Below are 24,050 nucleotides of genomic sequence, written 5' to 3' on the forward strand. Positions count from 1 at the left end.
TAATAGTCAATAATCAACCTCAACATCTTCAAATTCAAGTCACAACACAAAATTCCATATTTGAGCAAACCCTAAATCAACTTGCAATAATTTTAAATTCAAAGAGAATTTCTAGGACTAACCTTATTTTTCTAGCTTCAAGCAACCTTCAATCACCCTTCACTTCAATCAAACTCCACTTCCCCCTTGTATTCCACTTCTGGCCAGATTTCTCACTTGGAAATTTGGTGTGTTTTCTTCACTTCAAGGCTGGATATGAAGTTCCCTCAAGGTTTCCAACAATTTTGGTGAAGAGAGGGTGGTGGTTTGAAAGCTTGGAATGGTGGATCTATGGTGAAAATGAAGAAAATTGAGAGAGAATGGTGAGGAGGAATTGGGACGGCAGATTTTGCTGGAGACGAAGGTAGCTTTTTCCCATTCTAAATTCATTTTTATCCATTTTTATTAGTTTGTCAAATTGTGATTGGGTGGAGGCATTGTTAATGACATCATGTGATGTCATAATTCCCAATTTCTTTCATTTTCTTTTTTTTTTCTTCTCTACTCATTTTTAATTTAATTTTTAGTAATATTTATTCATATTTTAGATCATAATAATTATTTACTTAATTGGACAAGTCGGCCAAAAATCATCTCTGAAGACGAAATGACCAAAATGCCCTCCGTTTGGCTTAACAGACTAAAATTGTTTGTACCAATTGAAAAATTTTTCTAAACCTTTTCTTGGCATTTTAATGTCATAGAAATCTCAATGACTCTTCTCTAGAGTCTCAAAAATTATTTCATGAATTTTTTCCCTAGTCTAGGGCTCCTAGTTGCGAGAACCGCAACTTCCCACTGGGTTACCCATCGCTAGGGCACCGGCTCATTTAACTTGGTTGTATTTTATTTCTAAAATATTTTCTAAATTTTTCTTATTAATATTTGAGTTATTTATGACTCCTCACTCTAGTCTAATTATTTTTCCAGACTTTCTAACTGTCCAGACCGACACCGGTCACCGAAACAGTAGAATGTGCGGAATTGCTATAGTGAGGGTGTTACAATTCTTTCCCTCTAATTTAAATTTCGTCCTCGAAATTTACTGGGTGTATGTATCTGAGATAATTCTTTTACCTTTCTATTGCTCCCTCTGTGTACTTCTTTTATATATATATGGTACTATTTAATCTTTTCGAATATATCATTATACACTTAGGCATATCATAAAGGAAGTACTTTACCTCAAATTCACATTTGGGGCTTCTTGTTCCTCTCCGGCTTGGGTGACATTTGGAACTAGTTTTACTATTGTACTTGGTCCTTCCACGACCTCTGTTTGGGTCCGTGGTAAATTCCTCTTAGGATAATCTTTCAGACGATGGTCTATGGCCCCACATCTATAACAGGCTCCAGTTAATCCCCTACATTCACCTTTATGCCACTTGTTACAATGGCCACATTTTCTTACTAATCCTAGCGCACTCACTACTAGTGCTTCTTGTTGATCTCTTCTGGGTATAGGCCTGGGTCTGGATCTCCTACTTTGATCAGATGTCTGACTTAACTGTTCTCTCGGCCTCTTATTACTAGACTATCCAAATTTCCTCTTTTGCTGATCACCACTCCTCTTTTGTTCCTCTTCATGAACACAGCTAATATATTTCTTTCTAAACTCTATTAAAAAGAATTCCCAAGTTACGTCAGCTGGTGGCACTACCTTAGTTATGACATCCCACCATTGATATGCAGCTTCTTGTAACAATGAAACTGCACACTCCAAACTCTGTTCTGGTGTGCAATGGAGCTGCTGCAAGACTCTTTTAGTCCTTTCTAACAAATACTCAGCCATTGCAGAATCGTCTTCCTTTCTACCATTGAAATCTACAACTCCATACTTCCTAATTTTTCCTAGAGGTGATTTTCACTGAGGCGGTGGTGGAATAACCCCAGTCATCTGTCGAAAGAATTCAGTCATTTGGTCAAACAAGGCCTGTTGGGGTTGTACAGGCACCTCTTGCACTGGTGGAGCAGGATCTCCTCGATTTCCAATATCACTCCCAGTCGGGATATGACTTACTACTTCTTCTTCTACTGTGCTCTGCGATTCTGAGTCCATACCTTAACCTAAAATAACCAAGGAAATATATCTGCATTAGTGTCACCTCAACTCATATGAATACAATGCATGTTATGCACACAATCTTATTCTATCTATCTATGCCTAGGAACGCCTAAACCGTGCTCTGATACCAATAAATGTAACACCCCTCACCTGACTACAGTGTAGCCGAGCAAGGCATGCTACAATCGGTGCCGGAGCACCCTAACTTATCTTACTTTATTTTTCTAAATAATTTTGAATTCATTTAATTTGATATCAATTATTTTTCGATGGAGAAACCAGCGGAGTTTCCCCTATTTTATTATCGTTTGGCGTATTTCAATATTCACCTGTTTGAAATTCAATTCAACAATATTTCTAAAATAAAATCTTATCCATGCTAATCATAATTATCTCATCAATCATTCTCATAATTTTCTCATATTTCAAATCTCATCCATACATTTCCATTCATACTCAATTCATATGTAAACATTCTCAAATTACATAAGCAAAATTTTCAAATTTCCTTAATTTACATAATTTACAAAATAATTACAAAATTTCATAATTTACATAATATATAAATTAATTACATATGAAAAAGCTAATTAATTAATTTACATCGCATTCCTATTAATTACCTGTTCATAATCTACATTATAATACAATATCTGGCATTTTATACAAAATACAAAATATGATCTATATGGGCCCTATCTACATGCATTGCTGAGGAGGTGACAAGCTTTGACACTCTGCAGATCAAAACTCCTAAAATTCCCAGTCAAACGTCCATTGGGTTCTAGCTTCAGTACCTGCGCGAAGGAAACAATTCCATTGCGCTAAGCATTGCTGCTTAGTGGTGCAATAATATAACAAGGAAATAATATACAAATAAAGATAGAAATAAAACATAATTCAAATAATTAAGATTTATTTATACTTCACATGCGGTTTCTAAAATTTAATATGTTTTATCCTAATTTAGTCTTCTTTGAAAGTGTTTATCGCCAATATACAGTAATAATGTACAAAGAAAAATGATCTGAAAATAATAAATTTATGCTTATATTATTATATAAGTCACATTTGTAATATTTATTTATGTTATAATTTTCTTTGCTAATCTTTTAGCATTTTCTCTATACTTGCTAGGTTGTCTTAGATTATCTCATAATAAGTAAATTTTAATATCTGTCCAGTTCATTTCGATTCTTTATAATAAATAACTATCCTAATTTATTTTAGGTCATCTTACTCATTTATTTTATTTAATTTCTAATATTTTTAATTGCTAATATTCTTAACTTATCTCAATAAATTTCACTGCCCAAGTAACCCATGACAGGCTGACTAAACTGGATAACGGGTTGTTGGCACTGGACACCGCGGTGCCTCGGGCCGTCATACCATGGGACACAGAACGTCAACCACGTATGCAGTCAGTATGGCTAAAAAGCTATGATAACACATAATCGGGCATAAAAGCCATGAATACAGGCATAAAGCCATGAATGTGGGCATAAAGCCATGAATATGGGCATAAAGCCATGAATACAGGCATAAAGCCTTTCGCAGTACTGCTAAAACAATACCTTATTGGCATGCCAAACTATCCAATTTGACACACATGTCTAGGCAATACAAGGGCACATAATATCATTAAATATTAATATATTGTGTTTTATGAGTTTATTATTTCATGATAAATTTCATAATTTATACATTCATCATAATATTTATACATTCCTTACATCATTCATATTGATCACAATTCATAACAATGGTGTTCATATACCATTGTACTCAAAACGTTCTTCCTTTCTCTTATAAAGAAAACTAATGTTCCATTCATATTTTTATGTGATTCATTTATTCATTACAATATTTATATGGATTCATAACTCATACAAGGTGTTATTATCTTATTTGTAATGGAAACATAAATCCTAATGTAAACCTCATCCCATTTATACTCAACAATCCATCTAGGTTAATGTCATTTCATATTCAAGTGGTATTACTTATGTTTTATTAGACCTACTAATAATGGGAATAAATCTTAACTATATACTCACATAACTTAAATGTTCATTAAGTCATTTAGGTGAATTACTATTCCTATTCCAAGTAATCCATGAATGTTTCATGGATTCCAAATTTCATACCTTAATTTCCTCTACCAATTTAGTTATTATACTTTGTGTCTTTGTATTACTATTCACATTACTATTCACTCAAATTGTTGACTTTTTAATACATAATAAATTTATTGAACCTAAGTTCACCAAGATACCACATTTTGCATTTTATTTTTGTTGGTATTGATTTCCAATACCATTTCAAAGCTTATCTTATGTTATTCAAAATTTTCAGATTTCATGCCCTAGGTTTACTGTTCCATTAGTTATTTTTGCATTGGGAATTTGGAAAAATGTTCAACATGAAAGTTGTTCCTTATTTTGTCTAGTTGAATTTTCTTTTTTAAATCACTCCATTTAGAGTTTTTTTAGCTCAAGTTATGGCCTAAAAACCATGACTGGCCGGATTGGGCAGAACCCAAAATTCTGGGTAAAATTGTTTCTGCCAGATTTGGTAACTCAAATTTGGTTGGCAATTTCACTAGGTTATGGTCATAATTTGGTCAGGTTTCTTCATGAAAGTTGTTGGTCTATATCTCAACTTGTTGCTGGTAAAATTTCAGGTCAATTGGACCTTGCTACATTGAGTTATGGCCAAATGACCAAATACTGTTCATTTGGTCATTTTGCCCAGGCAGATTGCAGGTCACCTGAATTAGGGAAAAATTTTGGTCTAGTTGGTTTGGTTTTCTGGGCATGGTTTCTTCGCCAAAGTTGTGCCATTATGTGTCTAGTTTCACCTCTAATTGGCCTCATACCAATTGGAGTCACACAACCTCAGTTATAGGTCAAACAATACCCTCGACTCATAGGTCCAAATTTCCTGCATAAGAGAAGCACTCCCAATTTTCAATTTCACCCAACTTCCAAACTTCAATTCACATTTATAACACTTCTAATAGTCAATAATCAACCTCAAAATCATCAAATTCAAGTCACAACAAAAAATTCCATATTTGAGCAAACCCTAAATCAACTTGCAATAATTTTAAATTCCAATAGAATTTCTAGTACTAACCTTATTTTTCTAGCTTCAAGCAACCTTCAATCACCCTTCACTTCAATCAAACTCCACTTCCCCCTTGTATTCCACTTCTGGCCAGATTTCTCACTTGGAAATTTGGTGTGTTTTCTTCACTTCAAGGCTGGATATGAAGTTCCCTCAAGGTTTCCAACAATTTTGGTGAAGAGAGGGTGGTGGTTTGAAAGCTTGGAATGGTGGATCTATGGTGAAAATGAAGAAAATTGAGAGAGAATGGTGAGGAGGAATTGGGACGGCAGATTTTTCTGGAGAAGAATGTAGCTTTTTCCCATTCTAAATTCATTTTTATCCATTTTTATTAGTTTGTCAAATTGTGATTGGGTGGAGGCATTATTAATGACATCATGTGATGTCATAATTCTCAATTTCTTTCATTTTCTTTTTCTTTTCTTCTCTACTCATTTTTAATTTAATTTTTAGTAATATTTATTCATATTTTAGATCATAATAATTATTTACTTAGCTAGACAAGTTGGCCAAAAATCATCTCTGAAGACGAAATGACCAAAATGCCCTCCGTTTGGCTTAACAGACTAAAATTGTCTATACCAATTGAAAAATTTTTCTAAACCTTTTCTTGGCATTCTAATGTTATAGAAACCTCAATGACTCTTCTCTAGAGTCTCAAAAATTATTTCATGAATTTTTTCCCTAGTCTAGGGCTCCTAGTTGCGAGAACCGCAACTTCCCACTGGGTTACCCATCGCTAGGGCACCGGCTCATTTAACTTGGTTGTATTTTATTTCTAAAATTTTTTCTAAATTTTTCTTATTAATATTTGAGTTATTTATGACTCCTCACTCTAGTCTAATTATTTTTCCAGATGTTCTAACTATCCGGACCGACACCGGTCACCGAAACAGTAGAATGTGCGGAATTGCTATAGTGAGGGTGTTACAATTCTTTATAAATGTAATCGCCCGGCCCACTAGTAATATTGTCCGCTCTGAGCCGAAGCCCTCACGGTTTTAAAATGCGTCAATAGAGGGGTTAGGAACCTCCATCTTATAAACCCAGCATCTCTCCTGTGTTTTGTCAATGTGGGATTTGCCTAGGGTGTTACAATCCACCCCCCTTATGGGACTCAGCGTCCTCGCTGAGGTTTGCCCCACCATCATTCAAGGTTGCACGCGGAGCGGCTCTGATACCAAATTGTCACAACCCGATCCTTCTCCAGTTAGTATTGTCCACTTTGGCCCATGGGCCTCACGGATTTGTCCTTTGGGAGGTTTCATTCCCAAAAGCGCGCTAACCAGGTGAGGAAGGCTCCCACATATATGGCCCAAATCTTTTCTTCCCGTTTCTGATGTGGGACACGAAGTTTCCACCCCAGTGCGTAGCTGGTTGAACAAGCACGTCCCAACCCCATCCCTGGGTCGTGACAAGCCCACCAGCTTCCGCCTGGTGCGTCCTTGCACCACACACCGTACTAGAGGGAGTCCAGCTCTGATACCAAATAAATGTAATGGCCCGGCCCATTAGTAATATTGTCCGCTCTGGGCCGAAGCCCTCACGATTTTAAAACGCGTCAATAAGGGGGTTAGGAACCTCCATCTTATAAACCCAGCATCTCTCCCGTGTTTTGTCGATGTGGGATTTGCCTAGGGTGTTACGGAGGTTCAAGGGGAAGCCCCAACACTCCAGAACGTGAGTGGGTCAGCCACTCCAGCTCCTACTCCAGCACTGCAGTTCCCTACTCAGTTTGTACAGCAGATGGCTACATTTTTCCAGCAAATGGCGGGTAATGTGCCACCCCAAGCTCAAATGCAAGCACTTGTAGCACAACCACAGCCCTCAGCTCAGCAATATAAAAAATTGATGAAATTTGGGGCCACCGAGTTTAAAGGCACTATGGATCCATTAGAGGCAGAACAGTGGTTGGAAAGAATGGAACGAGTTTTCAGGAAGCTGCAGTGTACTGAAGAATTAAAATTTGAATATTCAGTGTCTCTTCTCCAAGGGGATGCATATGAATGGTGGAAGACCATCTCCCACAGCCTGGTTGAGCCACCTGTGCTGACATGGACAGACTTCCTGAGGGAATTCAGGCAGAAATGGGTTCTTGATGTGTATGTAGATATGAAATTACAAGAATTCTTGAGTTTAAAACAAGGAGACAGAGCCATAGCAGAGTATGAGAGAGACTTTTCAAGGCTAAGCCACTATGCTGGAAGCTTTGTCTCCACCCCCAGAGATAGATGTAAGAGGTTTGAGTTTGGGTTAAGGTCGAATCTGAGGATGCAAGTTGTGGGTTTCCGACATCAGAATTTTGCTGAGTTGATCTCACAGGCCCTGGAATTGGAAAGGATAGAATCAGAAGGGGCAGTGAAGAAGGGTACACAAGAGAAAGAGAAGACTGAAAAGACTACGGGACAAGCATCTGAGAGTGGTTTTGGAAAGAGGAAACAGTTTGGGGGATCCAGCTCCCGTAGATCTGGCAGAGGCAGATTTTCTGGCCAAAGACCACCGCGGTCTGGTCAACAGACCCAGCAGGCACCCCGAGGAGCTATATCAGTACGACAGTGTGAAACTTGTGGTAGAACTCATAGTGGGGTTTGTTTCCAGGCCACCGGTGCATGTTTTAACTGTGGAGGGAGCGGACATTTCGCTAAAGATTGTACTAGTCCGCGTCGGTCTGGACCTTCTTCTACATCTGAAGGATCAGCCCAAGTCTCTGCGCCTAGAGGGTCACAGTCAGCCATTAGAGGTAGAGGCAGAGGTAGGGGCAGACAGCAGTTGCATGGCATGTACAGCCAGTGTTGATTGATCAGATTAGAATGGCTGCTCAGAATGATGAAAGGTATCATAAGCTGTTGGAAGAAGTTCGGTAGGGCAAGAAACCAGAGTTCTCAATCAGAGATGATGGTTTACTGCTACACCAGGGCAGAATGTGTGTTCCTAATGATGTTGATTTGAGGCAGATCATTTTTAAGGAAGCACATGAGTCTCCTTTTGCCATGCACCCTGGTGGTACAAAAATGTATAGAGGGCTAAAGGAGCATTACTGGTGGATGGGTTTAAAAAGAGATGTGGTAGAGTTTGTATCCAAATGCCTAACTTGTCAGCAGATAAAGGCAGAGCATTAAGTACTCACTGGGTTGTTACATCCACTACCAGTACTAGAATGGAAATGGGAAAGAATAACAATGGATTTTGTAACGGGACTTCTAAAGACACAGAAGAGTCTTGATGCAGTATGCGTCATTATCAATAGACTGACTAAGTCTGCTCATTTTCTGCCAGTCCAAATGGACTACAGTTTAGACAGATTGGCCAAGTTGTACATCGATGAGATTGTGAGACTTCATGGAGTGCCAGTATCCATTGTATTAGACAGAGATCCTAGGTTCACTTCTAGATTCTGAGGTAGTCTTCAGAGAGCCCTAGAAACTAGATTGAACTTCAGTACTGTATTCCACCCACAGACAGATGGCCAGTCTGATAGGGTAATTCAGATTTTGGAGGACATACTTCGAGCTTGTGTGATTGATTTTGAGGGTGATTGGGATACACACTTGCCTTTGATTGAGTTTGCTTATAACAACAGATACCAATCAAGCATTGGGATGCCTCCATATGAAGCTTTGTATGGCAGAAAATGTATAACCCCGTTGTGTTGGGATGACGTGGGTGAAAGAAAAATGATTGGACTCGAAATTGTTCAACAGACTGAAGAGAAAATCGGGGTGATTAGAGATAGACTTAAAACTGCATCAGATCGTCAGAAGTCCTATATTAATTTGAAAAGAAGGGATACTGAGTATGCAGTGGGTGAGAAAGTTTTTCTCAAGGTTTCTCCTTGGAAGAGGATTATGAGATTCGGCAGAAAGGGGAAACTAAGTCCTCATTTTATCGGGCTATATAAGGTTCTAGAAAGAGTGGGTCCTTTGGCATATCGTTTGGCACTACCTCCAGAGTTGGAGAAGATACATAATATCTTCCATGTGTCTATGTTGAGGAGGTATCGATCAGACCCATCTCATGTACTACCAGTAGAAGAAATTGAAGTGAATCCAAACCTCACATAAGAAGAAGAACCCATAACGATTCTGGCTTATGAGGTGAAGCAGCTATAGAACAAGCAGATACCGTTGGTAAAAGTGCTGTGGAACCATCATTCGGGCCAGGAGGCTACTTGGGAACGAGAGGAGGACATGAGGAGGCAACACCCACAGCTGTTCAGAGATTGATACCAGGTAAAATTTCGAGACGAAATTTATTTAAGAGGGGGAGAATTGTAACACCCCTATTTGTATAGCCTGGTATATTTCACTGTTTTGGTGACCAGTGTCGGTCCAGACAATTAAGGGGATTAGAGCCACACTTAAAACAACTAGAGAAGCCATAAATACAAATAATTAGTAATTGCCAATTAGTTAAGTATAAATAAGAAAAACAAAATATAAGAAGTTAAACGAGCCGAGAGTCACAGCGATGGGTGACCTTCTCGGGAAGGACTGCGAAGTCATTTTAAACTCAAATTTCAAACTGTAAAATATGACACTGCAGTCCTTAGGACCCTTATGAACACAGTGGAAAAAAGAAAATCACGAAAAAGAACTGTTAAGTCAGTCAAATAATTAGGTCAGGGAGCCAGAAGAAATATTGAATTATTTGTAAACCGGGATGAACCGGCGAGGGGTAATTTGGTTAATTGACCCCGAGAGCTGACTCTTGACCTAACTGTCAAATAAAATCGGAGAAAAGAAAATTTCAGAATCGAGAATTAAATTAAAGAACTAATAGGAAAAAAAAGAAAATGAAAAAGTGTAGGGAGATGACATCATGCATGACATCATGCAAGATGCCATAAATGTAATAATTAGTATATTTAATTAATTAGATTTTTTTTTGGGTCTTCCATAAGTAAATAAAAGAAAAGAAAAGAACAAAAAAAAAAATTATTGTCTTGCTTTCTCCCATTGCCGCCTCACTCTCTCCCTTATTTTTCCATGAAAATTCCTCCATTAAAGCTTGTCTTCAAGCTTTGAAACTCTTACCAAATCCCAACTTCTTCCATAATCACTCCATAAAACCTTATTTCCTTCCCTTGAGAAAGAAATTTAACAAGAAAGAAAGAAGAAAAGAGGAGAAAAATTGAAGATTGGATATCAAAGTTGAGGTAAGCAATCTAAATTGAAAATTTTAGTATATTGGTTATGTTTGTGGTTTGAGTAACCTAGAAATTTAATTAAAATCAAAAGAAAACATTTGTAGAGAACCAAAGGGAATTTCAGCCAGCCATGGATGTATGAGAATATGATGTGTTTTGAATGAATTAAATTTGTTAGTAAGCTTGTATGAAAGTGGTAGTAAGATTGAAATGCTTAAAAGTGATTAAATGCAATGAATTAGTGTGGTTAGGGTTTGAGACCTAGGGTTTTGAGGCAAAAATTTGGAGAAATGGGTAAATAATGTCTTTGACCTATTGTGAAGTGAAAAGTAGTCATTTGTGACCAAATGAGTTGTGTTGGAATGTTTGGAATTAAAGTCAAATTCGGAGGGAGTGTGTTCATATTGCTGGCAGCATGACCAAGTCAACTTTGAAGGACTAAAAATGAAATTTTACAAGTACAATTGGTATGGGACCAATTGGGGATTAAAATAGACACTAAATGACACAATTTTTATTTAGGAACCATGCCCAAAAAGTGACCAAAACCTAGTGAACAAATTGACTCAATTCGGAAAATCTCAGTCTGTCCCTGTACAAACTGACCAAATGAACAGTATTTGTTCATTTGGTCATAACTCGAGCTACGCAGGTCAAAATAACCTGAAATTTTACCAGAGGTTAGATGAGATATAGAACTAAAACTTTCATGAAGAACACAAGTCCAAGCCATTTGGCCAGCCCAAGTTGGTGACCCAAAACTGCCATCACCAAAATTGCCCAGAAAATCTGGGTTGCGTCCAATCTGGCAGCCATGGTTCAAATGGCCATAACTTGAGCTACAAAACTCCAATTGGAGTGATTCAAAAAGGCGAATAAACTTAAGACAATAGGGAACATTTTCTATGAAGAAAGGTTTGCCAAATTCTAACAGTAGAATGACCAATAGAACAGTGCAACTAGGCATACAAAAACTGAAAATTTGACAATTTTGCCTAAAGGACTTAAGCTTTGAGAAAATGACCAAACTAACAAATTTAATGACCAAAATGTGGTATGTGGGTGATGTTGGAGTTCCCATACCTATTAAGCCTTAAAAATTCAACAAGTTGACTTGAATAGTGTAGTGAATAGTAACCCAAAACACAAAAACTTCGAGAACGTCGAATTTAGCATATTAAAGCGAGGTAAAAGTGAAGTTAAATTTATTTTTGGATTTATGCTAAGTTATGGTACTGAAACACTGTGAAACTATGTGTTTCAATTGAAAAAGGCTTGGAAGCTCTAAGAGACTGAATCAAGGCCTAGAGGCGACTCACGTCAGGTCTGTGCACAGTAATTCTTGTTTAAATATTTTATTCTTAAAAATTTGACTTCTGTGATTAATTAAGTACTGTGTTGCCATTTTATAATCGCAAATATGACTTTGGAAATTGATCAGATTTCTCATAAATTATTTAAATAAATTGTTTTGAATTGATTTTGTGTTCACACTTAGCCTGACAGTATCACATTATTCCTCCTCCATTTATGGTGTTGAGATCATTTATTTTCCTCCCTCTCTGGCTTGCCAGTTGAGGTTGAGATCGGATGAGTACTCATTAGCTAGCTTGCCACCTCCCTCATTGATTTTGATTAATGGCGTTGTAGATTTCTTTGTCGTGGTGTGCAACACGGCATTGATCGAAAATTTTATGTCATGGCTTAAGTTGTGTATGATTTTGGCAACACTGTGTTTATTAAATTATTTGACTAAATTGTGTTATTCTGAGTTTTGATAATTGTGAAATGTGATTGAGAAATATTTAAATTGTGTTTTGGCAATGAATAATTCATGTATCGTATTTTAAATTTTTATTATGCACCACTGAGTATTTTTATACTCAGTGATAGCTTATTTTGCTGTCGCAGATAAGAGCAAGGAAAAAGTAGCAGAGTGAGCTGCTATTGAATTGAGGACCACACTGATCTTTTGTACGGGTATTATTTTATACCCTTGTAGTTAATTTTGATGTAAATATTATAACGCTTTATGTATCAATGTAAAGTTGAGCAGTTGTAAAATAAATTGTAATAATATTATTTTTGGATTTTCTTCTGTAAATTAATATTTGTACTTGTGAATTTCATACTTTATGTCTTGTGAATGAAGTTATTAAATATTTTGAGATGATAAATTTTGATTTGGATTGTGGAATTATTTTGAAGTGAATTGAATTGAGTTGATTTGAGATTAATTGAAGGTTGGGAGTTGAGAAAATTATTGGAAGTGTTTTTTTTTTCAGGTATTTGAAGAACTGTTTTCTCCAAATACAAACGGAACTCTGTCAAAATTTTTATAAAATTTGTGGCAAAATTAAAATGGACAAAAATTTTTACTAGTATTTAAACTTTGAATAAATGGTTTTTAGCTCCTACCAAAATGCTCACCACTTCCAAAATGTAAGAAAATTGTTTTAAAATCTCCTGTAGGGTACTTAATGAGTTATCGGTAGGTGAGTTCGGTAGTTCATTAAGTATTCTACGGGATCATGTTATGCCTTACAGAGGGGTAATGTGTGACACTACACACACCAATTTCACTCTCTAGTACCAAAACCCAATTTTTCCATGAACCCTAATCTTCCTTAATTCAATTTATGCAATCCCATGAAATCTTACTACTCTCAATCATGCATACTACCTCAATTTAATTTAGATTTATCATCAATTTAACTAAAATACATTAAAACCTTAATTTTCCCTAAGTTGGCCAAAACCCTAGTTTAGGTTCCATGCATGTTTCCTTTCAATTTCTCATAAAATTTCATCATAAGTTAACTTCATTCAAGGCTTATACAACTAATCTAACATGAAAAGAAACTTACCTCAAGTGATTTCTTTCCAACTTCAATTTTTCTTCCAATTTCTTTTGCTCTACTTGCTCCAATGCCTCAATCAAACTTCTCTTTAATCTTTTCTTTTCGTAGGTTATGGGATTTATGAAGGGAATTAAAACTTGGGAGGAGAAATCAATGAGGGGAAAAAGAGAAAAAGAGAGAGAGAGGAAGAGAGGGGAGTGAGTGGCGGCACCTTATGAAAAAAATAAAAATGAAGAAGACATTTGTCTTCTTATATATATATATATATAACCCCAAGATATATATATATATATATATATATATATATATATATATATATATATATATTTAACCCCAAGATTAGTTTATTAAAATTATAAATTTTAATTGTGTCATAAGGATAATTAAACTTAAATTTTTATTCTCTTTTTTTTTTTACATTTACACTTAATTTTTCATTTTAATTAAATAATTAAATTTAATTATCAAAATCCCATAAGTCCTTCATTTTAATTTTGTCATAATAGAAATGAAAGTTTAAGTTTTCATTTCTTAGATTTTCCCTTACATATTTTTACTTGAATTTTTATTCAATTTTTACCCCAAAATTCAATTCACTAATTTAATTTAATTTAATTGATATTTCGGTCAAAAGTTAACTCTTGAGGTGAAATGACCAAAATGCCCCCTTATCGGGTTATAATCCCTCTTTTACAATATACCTAGTGAATCCTTATATTTTTGGGTCACTTGAATTTTTATTGTGTCTATCTCAATTAATTTTCTATTTATTTGGTCTCCAAGGTGTCTTTGAATAGTACTAGTCACGGACAAAAAATAGTACTATTCATAACTCGGAGGTTCGGGGTGCTATAATTCTCCCCTCCTTAAAAATAAATTTCGTCCTCGAAATTTACCTATTCTCAGTCTTTGAATAGCTGTGGGTGCTGTCTCCTCATGTCCTCCTCACGCTCCCATGTAGCTTCCTGGCCTAAATGATGGTTCCACAATACTTTCACTAGAGGTATTTGCTTGTTCCTCAACTGCTTCACCTTATGTGCCAAGATCTTTATGGGCTCTTCATCATATGTCAGGTCTGGATTCACCTCAATCTCCTCTACTGGCAAAATATGAGAGGGGTCTAATTTGTACCTCGTCAACATGGAGATATGGAAGATATTGTGAATTTTTTCCAACTCCGAGCAAGTCTATATGCCAATGGACCCACTCTTTCTAGAACCTCATATGGCCCAATGAAGCGAGGATTTAGTTTCCCCTTTCTACCAAACCTCATGATCCTCTTCCATGGGAAAACTTTTAAGAACACCTTATCACCCACACTGTACCGAATATTTCTTCTCCTTAGGTCAATGTAGGACTTCTGTCTATCCGTTGCAACTTTGAGTCTGTCTCTAATGAGCTTAACCTTTTCTTCCATCTGCTGCACTAATTATGGGCCAATCAACTTCCTCTCGCCCACTTCATCTCAACACAAGAGAGTTCTACACTTTCTGCCATAAAGTGCTTCATATGGAGGCATCCTGATGCTTGACTGATAACTGTTATTGTAGCCAAATTCAATTAAAGGCAAGTGTGTGTCCCAACTCCCTTCAAACTCAATCACACAGGCCCGAAGCATATCCTTCAAAATCTGAATGATCCTTTCAGATTGGCTGTCTGTCTGTGGATGGAATGCTGTACTGAAGTTCAATCTAGTTCCTAGGGCTTTTTGGAGACTACCCCAGAATCTAGAAGTGAGCCTTGGGTCTCTATCTAACACAATAGACACTGGCACTCCATGTAACCTCACCACATCATCAATGTACATTTTGGCCAATCTTTCCAGGCTGTAATCCATCCTCACTGGCAAAAAGTGTGTATACTTGGTCAATCTATCAACAATAATCCAAACTGCATCATGATTCTTTTGTGTACGTGGAAGTCTTGTCACAAAATCTATAGTGATTCTTTCCCATTTCCACTTGGGAATTGGCAACGGCTGTAGCAACCCTGCAGGCACTTGGTGTTCTGCCTTTACTTGTTAACAATTTAGGCATTTGGCAACATTTTCTGCAATGTCTTTCTTCATTCCTCTCCACCAATAGTGCTCTTTCAGACTTTTGTACATTTTGGTTCCACCAGGGTGCATTGCAAACGGTGAATCATGTGCTTCCTTTAAAATGGTCTGCCTTAGTTCAACATTATCAGGAATGCACATTCTACCCTTATATAACAACAAGCCCTCATCATTTACTGAAAATTCTGGTTTCTTGCCATCCTGAGCCTCTTCCATCAACTTCACATACTTATCATCCTTCTGTGCAACTGCTTTAATTTGTTCTACCAGTATTGGCTTCACTTGCTAAGTAGCTACCATCTGACCATCTTCATTAATCTCTAAATTAGCATGCAATGCCCTTAACTCATGCACCATGGACAATGGAGAAACCCTCAAACTAACCATAGTCGTGTGATTTAAAGCATCAACTATAATATTAGCTTTTCCAGGCTGATAGTCTATCAAACAATCATAATCTTTTATCAGCTCTAACCATCTCCTTTGCCTCAAATTTAACTCTTTTTGTGTGCCCAAGTACTTCAAACTTTTATGATCTGTGTATATATAACATCTCTCCCCATACAAGTAATATCTCCAGATCTTCAAGGCAAATACAATGGCTGCCAGCTCCAAGTCATGCATAAGATAATTCCTCTCATGTGATTTAAGCTGGCGTGAAGCATAGGCAATGACATTCCTATCTTGCATCAACACACATCCCAATTCTTTATGAGAAGCATCACTGTATATGGTATACTCCTTACCCAAAGTGGGCAAGGTTAAGACTAGAGCTTCAGTTAAACACCTCTTTAACTCATCAAAAATTTCCTGGCATGGATTAGTCCACTGAAATTTTACATTCTTCCTAAGTAGCTTGGTCAGTGGAGATACTAGCATGGAGAATCCCTACACAAACCTTCGGTAATACCCGGCTAAACCAAGGAAACTCCGAACTTCTATGACATTTTTAGATGGCTTCTAATTAAGAATGGCTTCTACTTTGCTAGGATCCACCTGGATACCATCTGCAGATACAATATGCCCAAAAAATGTAATCTCCTTTAGCCAAAACTCACATTTCGACAGTTTGGCATACAACTGCTTCTCCCTCTAAGTCTGCGATACTATCCTCAAGTGCTTGTCGTGTTCCTCTGCATTCTTTGAGTACACCAAAATATCATCAATGAACACCACTACAAACTGGTCCAAATATGGCCTGAAGATAGTGTTCATCAGGCCCATAAAAGTAGCTAGAGCATTAGTCAACCCGAATGGCATTACCAAGAACTCATAGTGGCCATACCGAGTCCTAAAGGCAGTTTTAGGAATACGTTGCTCTTGCACCCTCAATTGGTAGTAGCTCGATCTTAAGTCAATTTTGGAGAATATAGTTGCATCCTTCAACTGATTAAACAAATCATCGATCCATGGCAGAGGATATCTATTCTTTATGGTCACCTTATTCAATTGTCTGTAGTCTATGCATAAGTGGAGAGTACCATCCTTTTTCTTCACAAATAATACTGGTGCTCCCCAAGATGACACGCTAGGGTGGATGAAACCCTTATCTAACAATTCCTGCAATTTCACCTTCAACTTTTTCAACTCAGCAGGTGCCATCCTATAAGGAGTGATGGAGATTGGCTCCACACCAGGCATAGTCTCAATTTCAAACTGCACCTCTCTTTTCGGAGGCAATCCCGACAATTCTTCTGGAAAGACATCCGGAAAATCTCATACCGTAGGAATATCTTTATGATCTGGACTCCCCACCTGGGTATCTATCACATGAGCTAGATAAGCTTCACATCCCTTTCTAATCATCTTTCTAGCAAGTGCAGCTAAAATGATATTGGATGGCAATAACTGCCTCTTCCCGTGCATCACTACGTCTGCATACTTGGGAAGACCAAAAGTGACTGTCTTCAGTCTACAGTCGATCATGGTGTGATGCTTGGCTAACCAATCCATACCCAAGATGATATCATAATCTCGGAAGGGCATGTCAATTAAGTCTGACAGGAATGTATGTCCTTGGATCACTAAAGGACAATCCTTATACAATTTGTTTACCCTAACCTCTTGCCCTAAGGGACTAGTCACTAGCACATCATAATCCATTTTCAAGTAAGGAGTGGCAATAGAACATGCAATACTGGCATTAGCATAAGAATGTGTAGAACCAGGGTTAAACAGTACATATACATCTCTACCAAAGATGGAGAAAGTACCAGCCACAACATCTGATGTCTCAGCTTCCTTCCTCTGGCGCTTGGTGTACACCCTGGCTGATGCACCACTCTGCTCTGGTTGGCTCATTGTGCCCTGGCTACCAGAAGTGTTACCTTTATCACCTAAATTAGAGTTTTCTAGAGAGAGATATGGCCATGCAAAGTTTACTGTTCATATGGTTAAATTCTGCAGGTTCCAGAATTTTGTCTTTAAGTTCAAGGCTCATTTCGGATAGCTTAAGGTCATTTTCGGAGCAGGGTATCTTCACGAAAATTCTAGCCCTATGTCTTAAGTTTCATTTCCAATTGGTTTCACACCAATTGGAGTTGTGTAGCTTAAGTTATGGGCTTCCAAGCACACTGAATTAAGTATGCAAAATTCTGCCCTAAGTTCAATTTTTCATTTCTTCAATTGTTCCCTCTAGCCAACCTCAATTCACATTTAATTCACCCAAAATGACTATAATTTAGCATTGACACATTAATGGCACTTCCTAACCCAAAACCCACAATTTTCAAACACCAAAGTTTACAATTTTCTCTAATCTTAACATTTTCATTACTTCCATTCATCAACCCAATGTCAATTCAAACTAAATAAACCTCAAATGATCATAATTTAACACTACACACACCAATTTCACTCTCTAGCACTAAAACCCAATTTTCCCATGAACCCTAATCTTCCATAATTCAATTTATGCAATCCCATGAAATCTTATTACTCTCAATCATGCATACTACCTCAATTTAACTTAGATTTATCATCAATTTAACTAAAATACATCAAAACCCTAATTTTCCCTAAGTTGGCCAAAACCCTAGTTTAGGTTCCATGCATGTTTCCTTTCAATTTCTCATGAAATTTCATCATAAGTTAACTTCATTCAAGGCTTATACAACTAATCTAACATGAAAAGAAACTTACCTTAAGTGATTTCTTTCCAACTTCAATTTTTCTTCCAATTTCTTTTGCTCTACTTGCTCCAATGCCTTAATCAAAGTTCTCTTTGATCTTTTCTTTTAGTGGTTTATGGGATTTATGAAGGGAATTTAAGGGAATTAAAACTTGGGAGGGGAAATCAATGAGGGGAAAAAGTGGAAGAAGAAGAGAAAAAGAGAGAGAAAGGAAGAGAGAGGAGTGGGTGGTGGCACCTTATGAAAAAATAAAAATAAAGAAGACATTTGTCTTCTTATATGTATGTATGTATGTATGTGTGTGTGTATATATATATATATATATAAAACCCCAAAATTAGTTTATTGAAATTATAAATTTCAATTGTGTCATAAGGATAATTAAACTTAAATTTTTATTCCCCCTTTTTTTTTACGTTTACACTTAAATTTTCATTTTAATTAAATAATTAAATTTAATTATCAAAAGCCCATAAGTCCTTCATTTTAATTTTGTCATAATAGAAATGAAAGTTTAAGTTTTCATTTCTTAAATTTTCCCTTAAATATTTTTACTTGAATTTTTCTTCAATTTTTACCCCATAATTCAATTCAGTAATTTCATTTAATTTAATTGGTATTTCGGCCAAAAGTTAACTTTTGTGGTGAATTGACCAAAATGCCCCTTATCGGGTCATAATCCCTCTTTTACAATATACCTGGTGAATCTTTATATTTTTTCGGTCACTTGAATTTTTATTATATCTATCTCAATTGATTTTCTATTTATTTTTGGTCCTCAAGGTGTCTTTGAATAGTACTAGTCACGAACAAAAAATGATACTATTCATAACTCGAAGGTTCGGGGTGTTATAGACAGTCGCTCTACTTTAAGTTTTAAATTTTCTACCTCTTCAAACTTTGAGTTTTTGCTTCCTCTCTTGGAAATCTTCAAGATTTCCTTTCCAAGATTTATCTGGTTCATATGTCCCCCATTTTAAAAACTATAGATTCTCTCTCTCTCTCTCTCTCTCTCTCTCTCTTTCTCTCTCTCTCTCTCATTATATGTATATATATATATATATATGTTGGCAGCTTTCCTGTGTTGTGGAAAAGTGATTGCATCTTTTTATTTATTTATTTTTTTTTTTAAAACTCTTAATCAATTGACAGTCACTATACTTCAAGCTTCAAATTTCTAACTCTACAAAATTTGAGTATTTGCTACCTCTCTTCTATCACAATGGTTGTCTTCAAGGAGTTTTCTACCTCATTTACTAATTCAAACCTTAATATTTTGAATAATGACAATGAAGATTTGCAAGAAGGTATTACCCTTGCTGTCTACATGGTTGCTATTGGTTCTTTTACTGCTACATGGTCTACCTCATTTACCATGTTGGAGTTTGGAACCATCATGTGAAATCTTTCACTACAATCTTTCTACCATTGTGACTTCAAGGATATCTTTACTATAATCTTCATTGCATTTTGATGAACCTTCTGCTGATGATTTACTACTATTACGACATCTCATTTGTGAGGGAAAAGTCTCATGGGAGTCATTTTTTACCCTTTTGGGAGAGTTTTGCTACATGAAAGGCTATTGGGAATGGGTTGAAGATGTGTTAGCAAGCAATGAGCAATTTACAAAAGAATCATTACTTTATAATGTCATCTATGCTTCACTCATCACTTATGATTATCATCTAAGTGTGCTGTAAGGCTTTTATGAGTAATGGAATCCTTTAACAAATGCCTTTGCACAATTGGTGGGGAAGAGTCCATATTGCTTTGGGACTTAAAGGTGTTGGGTGGTCTTCCTATTTATGGCTATTTTTATGATGAGGTCATCCCTTCAGCTAAAGAATTGACACGTTTTGATTAAAATGGCAAGCCATATCTACCTTCCAATTGAAAATATTTATTTTTTGCCTTGCACATGAATTGTCACGAGGTTGGTTATTGCTATGAGATGAAGATCATAAATTAGATTAAGTTTTGGTTTTGTGGGGTCTTAAGATATGTAGAACATTTTAGGTGAGATAGCAAGAAAAGGGTGAGTTGCCCTAGAAGAACCTTCAACCCTTTAAAAATCATTGATAAGATGTCTTTTCATGCTAAGGGGTGGAGCCAGCCATTTTCCAAACTTCAGGTTAGTGTGAAAGCTTGCAAGGAAGTTTATCTAGCCACTTTCCTTGCTTGTTAGCTATGTAAGTTTGTACTTCTTGGTAAGGATGTTGATCTTATTAACCCTAGCACTTTCAAGGTAGCAAGCATAATGGCAACAGGTATGCATTTTTGTTTAGTAGTTCCAGTGTTAGCAAGCATCTATAATGGCTTAAGGGAGATTTCTACATCTTTTAACTTGAGTACTTATGTTGCTACTTTCCCCATTCATTATGTTTAAGGGTGGATTGCTAATAATTTTGGGACCCATTACACTTCTAAACGAGATTCCTATCCTAAGATGACAATCTATACAGGCAAAAGAATGGCTAGATACTTTGTAGATCCAGATACTTGTAATCTTTTTAAAAATCTTCACCAATGAGTTAGACCCTCATTGCCTCTTCTGATAGCGGGTTGACCTTGCTTGATGGCAAGGATTTATCCCTTACTCATGGTGAGTACTTTGCGAGCCTCAGATTGAGCTATTTGCCCTTTTACTGCAATGACATCTATCTATGTGAGCTGTATAGTTCACATCGGTTTAGCAAATAGTTTGGCTTTTGTTAAGATATTCCTTGTAACTTGAAGAGAAACTTTGAGAGCTTGACCTTGTAGGATGTAATTCAACTTTGGCAATCATGTACCAAACTTTATACTTTCGTCAGAGTCAAATTGCCTAGACCATCAAGTACGGGAGTTACTTCTATCACCAAAGAGTACTTGAATGGGTAGTCCACAAAATGGTCTAAAGCTTTTCCAAAAGATCCTAAGATTGCCCTCAAGCTGTTTCGTTTGGGTTAATAGGGGTCTTATATGGCCATAGCTAATACTCCTTAAGTTGACAATTCTAAGGTGAGCAACCCTTCCAGTTGTGGAGTTAAGAGGGATGCAACTTTAGAAGAACAAGTACTGCCATCAAATCCCAAGAGCAAACTGCTCTTAAGGTTCCCTAAAGCTATAGAAGAAGTCGTAGAGTCACCTTCACTTAAGCTTACAAAGGAAACTATGCACATTACTCTTTCACCTAATGTCGTTACCAATGCACAGGTTGAAGGGATGCAAAGGCAGGTTGACCCAACACTTAGTGTTATAGATTTGAATAGTGACTAGGAGGCTGACTCTGATCATCATTGGAAACGACCTTTAAAGAAGTCCAAACTAGTAATTCCTTATAATTCCCATATTCTTCAGGGTGTCCCTACCGCTTCAATGATTCACATTAATGACTTGGTAAGCTTTTCTTTTTTTTTTTTTTTTTGGAAATTTACTCTATGCATTTGTTTTATCTTTTTCTATATCTTTTTCTTAAAGGTCAAGCTCAATGAATTGGATTTATAGGTTGAGGCAAAACCCGAGTAAGTGTTGGTTCTGCACTCAATCCTACTTCCTTTTATAGAGTAACTATTGTATTAGGAGGGAGTCAACTAATAAAATTCTATGGAAACTACTCCTTCAACATCTCAACACAAAAGCTGTCAAGGGGCCCTTGTGTTGCTCATGCAAAGAATGATTCCTTAGCAGCTCATTCTCCTAAAGCTTCTAGGCTGTCTACTTTTTATGACCAAGATGTCTTATTTTGATTTTGCCATCCGGCTATTACACTTGCTTGGAAGAGTTTGCAAGACAAGTTTGGTCATACTCCTTGTCTAAGATTCCATTATTGGCCAAAACTATTTTTGAGGTTCTTGATGGTTTGCGAGAATGTGATATAATTGATACCTTAATTCCCAAAGAGCGTTTGAAGGGCTCCTTAAAAGTATTGATAGAGTAAAACAATTAGAATCTTCTTTCCTTTCTAGCATGTCATCAGATTGTCAAGTTAAGGAACTTGAAAAGCTTAAGGGAGAATTAGATAACTCTTTGACTCTTGAAAAGGAAGCCATTAGTCAGTTCTCCTCCTTGCAAACCGAATTAATTAGAGTTGATAAAGAGCTAAAAGTGTTAAATGGGAGAAGTTGAGAAGGAACTACGAGACAAGTAAAATGATGTTTCATGAATATGAGAAAAGATCTCTAATGTTGAGAATACCCCTATTCGTGGTGAAGTGGAAGAGTAAGCCCTACAGCGTGTTCAAAATCTAATTCAAAATGAATTTGAAGATTTGAAGAGTTTCAGTTGGGAACCATAGCATTTTTCTTTAGTTGATTCCTTATTTTTTGCTAATCTATTCCCTATGTAATAAAACAACTGTTTAATAAAACTTGTAAACTTGCTTAAGTGCTTTAATAAAACACCATTTCATTCATTTGTTCATTGATGCAAAACACATTGTTTTCTTTTAGAGTGATTGAACTTGGTAAGATTCCAAGTTGCCCAGCTACCTTCATAAAAAGGATCAAGTTAGAACGTAGTTCATTACGAGTTTTTTTTTAGGGCCATTTATAGTTTTAGCTCATGTGGACCAGAAGCGCTGTCAAACTTCAAGCGTATTACCTTTTCAAAAATCTACCATTGATAGGCCCAACACACATTCCATCCTTCTCAACAATCATATAGGCACCATTGGAATAAACTTCTTGAACAACATAATGGCCATCCCAATTTGAGAGAAACTTGTTCCCCATGTGTCGAGTTGCAACACCTCGAACCACCGAGCTCTGAATAGTACCATTTTTGGTTTATAGCTTGTACTATTCAAAGATACCTTGAGGACCAAAAATAAAATGAAAATTTATTGAAATAGACACAATAAAAATTCAAGTAAACCAAAAATATAAGGACTCATCGGGTATTATGAAAAAGAAGGATTATGACCCGATGAGGGGCTTTTTGGTTAATTCACTTTAAGAGTTTACTTTTAATCAAAATGTCAATTAAATTAAATAAAAATAATGAATTGAATGAGGAAGAAATTTTTTTTTTTAGGAAAATTCAAGTAAAAATGTGTGAAGGAAATTTTACATTTTTAAAATTAGAATTATGACATCACCATGACACAATTAAAATTTATAATTTAAATAAACTAAAATTGGGGATAAATATATAAGAGACAAGATAAAAATTTACTAAAAAGAAAAACTCATTTTCTCCTCTTCTTCTCCCTTGGTGTGCCACCCATCCCCCACTCTTTCTCCCTTATTTGTTCATTCCACCATTAACGATCTCTCTCCCAACCCTTGATTCCCTACTTTTCTTCCATGGGTTCTCTATCAAACTAGTAGAAAACATTAAAGTAACTTTAAATTGAGGGATTAAAGCAAGAAGAACAAGAGTTTTGAAAGAGAATTAGAAGATTGGAAACTCTCCATAAGAGGTAAGTTTTTTTTTCTTGTTTAATTAGTTATACAACCCTTGAATCAAGTTAGCTTGTGATAAAATTATATGAAAAAACATGAGAATCATGCATTTATGGAGGGGAATTTTTGGCCAATTTGAATTAGGGTTTGATGTACTTTAGTTAAATTAATAATAAAATCAAGCTTAATTGAAGTAGTGAGCATGATTGGGGTAAAGCAATTGCATGAGATTC

The sequence above is a fragment of the Hevea brasiliensis genome, chromosome 11, assembly GCF_030052815.1.
Source record: "Hevea brasiliensis isolate MT/VB/25A 57/8 chromosome 11, ASM3005281v1, whole genome shotgun sequence".
NCBI classification, from domain to species: Eukaryota; Viridiplantae; Streptophyta; class Magnoliopsida; order Malpighiales; family Euphorbiaceae; genus Hevea; species Hevea brasiliensis.